A 9,110-nucleotide genomic window follows, 5' to 3' on the forward strand; every position below is an offset into this window, starting at 1 on the left:
GAGTCGACTTCCTCACCCTTGGAACCCTCATGTCCCCTTCCATAATCCTTTATCTGCAGGATGTTATACTTACTTCTGATAAACGATGGCAGCAGTCTCCCAAAGCGTAGTAAGGGCTCTTCATGAAGCTCTCCTGGTTTATCGACCAATTTGAAGAACACATCGTTTGGCTCGCTAGCTAGGCTGTAGATGTTCTTGGCGTTCACCTTCCTGCCAATGCCCAAGATAACAAAGAAGTACCCTTTGCATTTTGCATCGATAACAACCTTCTGCAGGTACTCAAGTTCTTGTTTATTCACTTTTCCGGTCATCATCAGAACTATGACTTTTAGATCCCGAGGGTTTGGTGCACTTTCAAAAATGTGAGCCATGGTGTGTTCAATTGCACTTCCTATAGCCCTTGTGCCATGGAGCTGGGTCATTTGGTTGTGAAGGTAATTAATGATCTTCTCTTTGGATCCATAATCAGTTAGTGAAAACTCGGTTTTTACTGGCGGGAAGCTTGAGTTGGTTTCATATTCATAAGGAGCTTGCTGGAGAACTGCCACTCTTGCATGGTGCTGAGATACTTTTGGCTCAGAGCTGATTTCCAGGTTACTGACAAGGTGGGAAATGTACTTTTTCATCTCGCTGAACTGCAGAGGGGTGGTGGACTCTGAGCTGTCCATGATGAAGGCGATGTCGGTGTCTACATCTGTTGGGGCTGCCCTTCTGTCTCTGAATACAGGTCTCTGACTGCCAAAACCACAGATGGGATCAGGGTCACACACATCTAGGGAAGAAATACAGCAGGTTTCACCTGGGGGAAGTGAAGGTGGCCCTCCCTTGTCACTGTGAAAATCTCTTTGTGTCGTATGAAATACTACTATCAAGCTGTGAATGTTAACTGGTCCATTACTCAATATGAAAGCAATTTCATCCCAAAACACTTTAACTTATGCATTTAGTATTTTTTACACTCCCCTTTGTCCAAAGGGATCCCTCAAGCACTCTGTCATAAATGGCAGAAGGCCATATTTTAGAGCGCATAGCTATCAGTCTTTGGGCTGTAGAAAGGGGAACTGGCCAAAAAAAGGAGCTTCTTGTTACAAAGAGGAGACAGCCCATGCTAAACAGGAAGCCTCCTTCACAATGACAATGTTTTCTGCTCAACCTAAGAATACGAATCGCTTGTCTTCAGCAGCAAAAGGGCTGACTCCCAACTGGGCTTCCCTTCTGCACCACTGACAACCAACTGCTGCGTGACCAGAAGGATTTGGCACTGTCTAGAGGAGAAGCTGGATGCTTTACCCAGACAAATGTGACAAGTCAAGAGCCTCTGGATAGTTTCATTCAGCTGACTGGCGCTGGCTGGAAGAACAATTGCATGTCCAACTGCCGTGTTGTTGATCTGGTGAGATGCAAACAGAAAAATGAGGTGTTAGCAATGCTGCCCTCTGTTATTTTCAGCTCGAAGTAGGGCAGGGCAATCCCCAACTGGAAGGGATTCTCTGCTCAGCACGCTGCTTTTGGTGGATCCCCTTTGGAGGAGCCTAATGCCCCCAACATCAGTTAGTGGGACTCATTTAGAGACTTGAACTCCAAGAAAAGTACTTGAACCAGTGCTCCACATGCTCGTCTGGGGCTTTTTTGTTGCTTAAATCTCTGTCTCTGCCAACAGTACAGTACGTCTAGCTTCCCACCCTTTGCCTTTCAGTCTCAATCAGACCTTCTCGCTATGGTGACTGTCATATCTTCTGTTTCACACCACGGCTGGCACCCTGGGGCCACGTTCTGGGAAACAAATGACTAATCATAACCTCACTAGAATTTCACAGCATGCGCTGTGTTTTGGATGTCTCTCCTAACAGACATGCTGGATGAACTTGGCCAAGGGTGCTTCCTCAGCGCTAAGCACTTGGAAAGTCTGTGGAAGCCAACCACCGCTTGTAGGAGCCAATGCCATCAATGTCCCCAGCAAACCAGACCAAGATCATGAGCAGAAAATGAAAGAAAGGGTGAATGACCCCAACCTCCAGAGCTCTGGTGAGAACCGCGTCCTGCCTGCTGGTGAGGAACACGGGCATGACCCCGGCATCGTAGAGTTTCAGCACAGCGTCGTTGAGCTGTGGGGAGGCTCTTGTGTCCCCATTGCTGAAAAAGACAGCCACCTTCCTCATAAGGAAGCCACTTCGGGCACGCTTGAAGGTATTCCTGGCCACAAAGGACATGGCGGTCTCCAGGCTGCGTGGCTTTGTGGTCAGGGTTGCCTGGAAGTTTTGGATCTGCTGGAGGAGGCTTGATTTCTTCCTGGCATCAGCAAAGCGGATCTCCGTGGTGACCTCGTTGTTGTAGGTGACCAGGGCCACCCGGGCACCTCGAGGACAGTTGCTCTCAGCAATGGTTAAGTTGTTGACCACTCTGAGCACGGTTTGCTTCATCCTGTTGAAAACGTCCCTCACGACGCCCGAGGAGGTGTCAATGGCGAAGGCCAGCTCAGTTGGGAAGACAGGGCACTCCTTGGGACCTGCCGGAAAAGTGCGTTGGGAACAAATAGAGCCCCAAATAGCTGTTAAGATGCAAGGACCATGTGTTCGGCAGGGGTAAGCCATTCATACCACATAGATGGGGAGAGAAACAATTCTGGCACGCGGTCACACTGGGATTTAAAGAACAAAATGTGACTTACCATAGCAGCAAGCTGTGGAAAAGATGGGGGAGAAAAAGCAGCTTGGTCAGTGCCGTTCATGTAACACAAGGGACATACAAGGGCAGTGGCAGGGAATTAGCAAAGCACTGATGTACTCACGGCATTTGTCCTTGATGTTCCGCACAAGCGCACATTGCTTTAGAAAATAAAATGGAAGAGAGGGGAATGGGGAAAAAAAAAAAAAAAAGAGAGATATGTGACACAGCCAACAAAAGAGTATTTCAAAACAGGAGACAGATGGTGCCACACTTACATCTCTGGATTCTCCTTTATCACCTTTAAGTCCCTGTTTGAAAAAGAAAGTAAAATTGAGTGCAATGTCTATTTTCAGGGTGCCCTGTGAGCTGAGTTGGAGTGATTATTTAACCACGGTTTGTGCAGAAGCTAAGGGGAAATGTGCCTGTTTTCATTTGTATGTCCAGCAAGAGGTGGAAATATTTCACCCTGTGGGGAGCGAACCTAGCTGAGGCCAAACCCAAGAGGGATATTTACGATGCTCTAGCTTCATGTTCAAAGCAAGGCAAGTCATCTTGGTCTTTGCAGGGGACTCTGTGCCAGTCAGATTTGGTCGTAGACCATATCCTGTGTGAAGGGATAAATGATAAAGAGCTGAGGACTTCCTAGAAGGAGCTTTAAGTGGCATATTGCCATGGAGAAATTCTAGTGTCTGATCAGAGCCTGCCTCTTGACCTTCTCCTTCTGTTGTGCATTGCAGCTTGAGCACGAGTGACTATTTATCAGTGATAAACATCTCATTAGGGATTTAGGTGGGCATATCTTTCTGTCACTAATAAGAACAACCACATTTCTCAGAGGGCAATCAGGGCTCTCTCCAGGGGGGAAGCCAGAGGCTCCATCAGCAATGCAGGGAACACTTACGGATGGTCCAGGGTATCCAACCTCTCCTTTCTGACCAGGTGCCCCAGGTTCTCCTGCAAGAAAGAGAGTGAGCAAAGAAATCCTCTCCATGAACCTCTGCAGGACTCCAAGGAGCACAGGTCAGCACTTCAGGGGGAAACATGAGCACATCTTTCAGGCTCTTCATGCAGAGGGGAAAAACTGTGTCATGGTCTGACTTACTCTGCGACCTCTGTTTCCTTTAGGGCCGGGGCCTCCAGCAACCCCACGGTCACCAGGTCCACCCTGGTTGAGGAAAAACACAAACGGAAGCTCTACATCTGCACAGGACGATAGGTAATGGTGACATTGCTTGGAAATTAACACAGCTCATGGGCTGCACCGTACCTTGGGTCCTGGGTAGCCTATGAAGCCACGTTCTCCCTGAAACAAGATAAGGGTTTATTTGAAAATAGGGTTTTAAAAAATGAACCTGATCCTGCAGGCAAATCTGTAGCAACTTGAGAAACTAAATGATGGAGGAAAAAGGGAGACTGTAAATTCATTTTGCAATTTTGCTCCTTATATAATTAACAAAAAGCAAACATCTACTCTTTTAAACATCTGCTCTGCTAAGGCTAATTTCAGCTGTAGAGGAGCTGTCAGAGATGCTGGCATATTGTTTTCAAAGTCCTACCGACACTCATGGGGCTTTTTGGCTGAAAGGTACAAAACCATTACATCTCCTCCTCAGATAAGCTAATTTACATAGGCAGAACCAAGACAAAGGCAGAGGGGAAAGGTCTGAAGAGCCTTGTCTGGTTTTCTCACCAGGATACGCACAGGGCTGTTTTCTGTCCCTGTATGAAGCCACTCTGACTTCACACGGGCTTTGCTTGTGCCGGTTGGCATTGGAGACCTCAGATACTTCCTTGTCCTTGGTAACTCGTGTTGGTACATGGCCATGCTGAGCATGCACCTACCTTCCTGCCTTTAGGACCTGGACCACCAATTCCGTCCCGTCCATCATCACCCTAAAATTGGAAAGCCAGGGTCATTAGCCATAGGTGTGAATAGCTTAAACCTGACAAATCCCATGACATCAACATGAAGAATCCACTGATGCCCCAGGCCCTTGAGAAATCCTTCTATAGATTAAATTATTGATAGAAAAAAAGCACAAAAATTGGTGCAAATCTGAATTGAGAGCTGCCGGAGGAGGGGTTCAGCCCAGCATCTCTAAAGTTGTGAGTGTGTGGCCACACTTACCATCTCTCCTCGTGGGCCCTGCTGTCCATTTGGCCCTTTGGGTCCAGGGTTTCCAGGCTCACCCTGAAAACAGTAGCATCTGTTAAAGAGTGTGCTGAAGCTCCAGGCAACTCTGAGCCTTTCCCACCCCATCGCCACCGTTTTCTTTTGCAGACCAGTCTGCAGCAGTCCTTGCAGCAGGAAGTTGTGGCTGGACCTGCGTGGCCAGCAGCACTACAAAAGTGCTTGGTCTGCAGTGGGACCTGTCGTGATTTCAAGAATCTGAGCAGTGGGATGTGGGAGACCACCCAGCTCCCACCAAAGGGTTTTAAGCTGAACGAGAGCAGATATAAATGAGATATTAGGAAGAATTTGTTTCCTGTGAGGGTGATGAGGCAGTGGCCCAGGTTGCCCAGAGCAGCTGTGGATGCCCCATCCCTGGAGGGGTTCAAGGCCAGGCTGGATGAGGCTTTGAGCAACCTGGGCTAGTGGGAGGTGTCCCTGCCCGTGGCAGGGGAGGGAACTCGGTGAGCTTTAAGGTCCTTTCCAACCCAAACGATTCTAGGATTCTGGTACTGTTGCTGTTTGCTTTTTATAAGCATGGCAAAAATGAAAGCTCCTGAGCTCTGGGGATTTTGCCAGTGCAAATGGGCAATGGAGGAGCCATGAAAATGAAACTGTGTGTGAATCTGGAGAGAGAAAATCATATGGAGGGTCTGGAGAGATCCAGCACAACCACCTTCCCATGTGGGCGTCGGCTGAGAATCTGCCCTGGAAAATTACTTGGGAATGTCAGTTACTCAATTACTTTTGCCTATCTGTTCAAGGAAATGGGAGCCTGATGAAACATCCAGAGCACAGACCTCACTCTGCTCCACACTGCAATCCAGTGAACATGAGATAATTTCATTCCAAGATGTTCATCTCCAGTATTTTTTTAAGCTCACTGCTATCCAGAGGCTTTTCATTACTGTTTTAGTTCTGGTGCCCCGTGATTGTGAAGACATACCTTTCGTCCCAGGGGACCAATCCTGCCCCGCTCTCCTGGGGCTCCTGGTGGTCCACCACCAGCCTGGAAAAGAAACAGGGAGGGGCACGTTGGCAACACATCAATAAAACTGGGGCCCAGAAACTAGGGGATTGGGTGACCATAGAAGTCATGCATTAACCACTAGGGCCTGTGCCTCTCAGAGCACCTTAGAAAATTCTGAAATCTCATTCGGAGTTGGGAAGAGCTGAAGGACCAGGTTAGCTGAATTCAAACATCAGCAGCAAGCCATATTGTCCCCAGAGAAGCCCCCTGGGAACAGTGTAAGTAGGAGGGGCAAAGTCCTGCTCAGGGCGGGGAGATGCATGATGTGCCTGACTGTATGGCCACAAGGCTGGATATTAGAAAAAAATTCTTTGCTGAAAGAGTGATGAGGCATTGGAACAGGCTGCCCAAGGCAGTGGTGGAGTCACCATCCCCGGAGGGGTTCAAGAAACGTGTAGATGTGGTGCTTCGGGACATGGGTTAGTGGGTTGGGTGGGGTTGGGTTGACGGTTGGACTTGATGATCCTTGAGGTCTTCCAACCTTAATGATTCCATGATTCTATGAGTCTTGCGGGGGGATGCAGCAGCAGGGAGAAATAAATGCCAGGGGGCGGACCAGCAAGCATATGAGATGGTGGTGCTCTGGCCTCAGAGACTGACATATCACGGAGGATGCCCTGCTAGTCACTCGGGGATCTTTAATCCAGATGCCAAGGCCAGATGCTGAAGTCCTGCCCCCTTTGTGGCTGCTTTTAGCCCGTTCTCTTTTGTCGCTCGTGATCAAGAAATCTTTAGCATCAGTTGAGAGGAGGATAGTACAGGAAGAGTGTGTAATAAGAGAGGGAAACAGAGCCCTGGAGAGGGAAGCGGGAAGACACATCGGCTGCATCTGAGCTCAGTGAGATGTTCTTGCTGAGCAGGGCTGGGTCGGTGGCCAAGAAGCAGCAGAAGCACTTACCCGGGGTCCAGGAACGCCCTGCTCTCCTCGGATGCCTGGCGTGCCGAGCTGGCCGGGTGGACCCTGGGTGGAGAGAAAAGGGAGATGGTGTCACAACCCGTGGGCAGGAACACCCCCGCGACACACCAGATACAGCGAGTAGCTCACTGACCTGCGGCCCTCTCATGCCTTGTTCTCCCACTGGCCCCGCCTGACCGAGCGAGCCCTTGGTACCCTTGAGTGCAAAAGAACAACACAGGTTAGTGTGAGGGGGACGTGGTCCATGCCGTGGGGACAGGAAGGAGATCTCAGGGGGTGGGAAACCGCTTTACAGCTGCATAAAGAGCAGGGAAGAAGGGTTATTTCATGGCAGAGGATGGATATAGCAGAGGAAGAGCACAGAACTGGCAGGGTGAATTGCCTCCTGCAATCAACGGGCATCAGTCTCCTGTATGCTTTGGCCCCGTTACGCTGCTCCGGCTGCACGCAGAGACGAAGCACTGAGCAGGGAGGGCTCAGGGGACGGGCAGCCCCGGGCACGTGGGCGCCTGGTTCAGCACTGAGTCCAGCAAGGAGCTTCCAGGGAGAGGAGCCTGTGGAGGAGCGGGGAAATTTGGAGGAGAGAGGAGGCAGAGAGGAAGAGCAAAGCCCGTGTGTCTCTCATCTTGGTGAATCCCTGCGGGTGCCTGGCCAGCGGTGCGACAGGAGCCCAGGGCATCGTCCTCATCACCACTTACCTTAACTCCTATCGGTCCCCTTCGTCCCGTCATACCCTGTGAACGAAGAAACAATGAGACTTGTTACACTAGTATGTAAGCACACGTTTATTTATTGCTTTTAGATTGGCTTTATTGCTTTTTTTATTGCCCGGATGTCCCAGTTACACCAGCTGCAGTTTGGTTTGTGCCTTTTGAAAAACCCAGCAGCCAAAGGCAGGTGCATATGCCGGAGTAAATCAGGTGTAGCTCCACGGGTCTCAGCAGAGTTACTCTGGTGGGATAAAATCGGGATTAGAACCTAAAGCCTATACAAGCCAGCAAAGCACCACGTGTTTTCCTTTTGGTCTTTTCTCTCTTTTTTTTTTTTTTTTTCCCCCAGGCTGAACTCCTGACACTTCTGAAAACGAAATACGTGGGAAGGCAGGAGGGTAAAGAGTTATCGTCAGTTCAAGATCAGCTCCCACTGACTGCGGGTCTGGCAGCTCACCTTCCTCCCGACTTCACCGTCTTGGCCAACCAGCCCCACCGGTCCTGGTTCTCCCTAAGGGAAAAGCAAAACTCAGGTGAGAGTCCCGAGGTGGGGAAATAGGTTCAATTATCAAAAAACGGGTCCTTTTGCACTCTCTCATGAGCTTCTCGATCCTCCAATTCACGGAGACTTCCCATCAGGTTTCAGAGCTAGCACAAGCCAACATTCCCATTCTTTGGGAAATGCCTTCTGACATTTTAAGATGCATTTTTATTCTGAGCTGATATGAAAACAAATGGGTTTTGAAATTTTCCAACATGTGTTGTGTGTGTTTTGGGTTTTTTGGTTTTGTTTTTTTTTGTTTTGTTTTTTTTAAGGTTTTGGGTGAACCAAGACATTCGGATTTGAGATCATCCAAACAGTTCTCTGCTTTTGAATATGACCCACAATAGCCTATGAAGTTAATTTCCAAGCACAGAGTTGTTTGCAGTTAAAATCTCCCAAAAAGCATTGTAAAATAAAATAATAACAGTAAAAAAGCACTTTTTACATGAAATGTCTTGTAAACTGACATCTTCCCAGGGAAAGTTTTGATCTCAAACCAACAACATTTTTCAGTGGAAAAAATCTGACAAGACAGGATGAGTTTAAGAAACTGGCACCTTTCTGGCAGCATCCTTTTTCCTTCCTTTCTCTGTCCCATCCTCTTGTAAAAAACCCAAAACCAACAAAAGACAACAGAGAAACTTTACCATCGGTCCAATTTCACCCTTCTGGCCTCTGGATCCCCGTTGAGTGTTATCAGCTCCTGAATCTCCCTGAAAGCAGCAGAGCAATGAGAAACATCTGCGTAAGCAGGGTGTGCCAGTTAGACATCACAAAGTGCCCTGCTATAGCTCAGAACTGACATTTCTTCTTTTTTTTTCTTTTTTTGACTGAATTTGATGAAGTATTATTGGTGTTTTCAGACAGACTCAGCTTTTCAACTGAGAAATACTAATCCCAAAGAAGAGGAAGGGGAATTTCAATATTGTGAAACAGCGATTGGCAGGTCAGTATCGAAGGCATGTGCTACCCACGTGTCATCTCCACCTCCTCGCTCTGTCGCTGGACCTGCTGCTGCCAAGCGGCATTTACCAAGCCTGAGCCCATGCTTGCTTATGACCCCCAGGGCTGGT

The 9,110-nt window shown here is 48.6% G+C and overlaps 1 pseudogene; it reads right to left on the reverse strand.

Annotated features, from left to right (window-relative positions):
* Positions 1-16: 16 nt before the first annotated feature.
* On the reverse strand, positions 17-1,343 carry LOC104462767 (annotated as a pseudogene).
* Between the last annotated feature and the right edge of the window lie 7,767 nt (positions 1,344-9,110).

This window comes from Pterocles gutturalis, unplaced genomic scaffold, assembly GCF_000699245.1.
Source record: "Pterocles gutturalis isolate BGI_N339 unplaced genomic scaffold, ASM69924v1 scaffold47467, whole genome shotgun sequence".
Lineage (NCBI taxonomy): Eukaryota > Metazoa > Chordata > Aves > Pterocliformes > Pteroclidae > Pterocles > Pterocles gutturalis.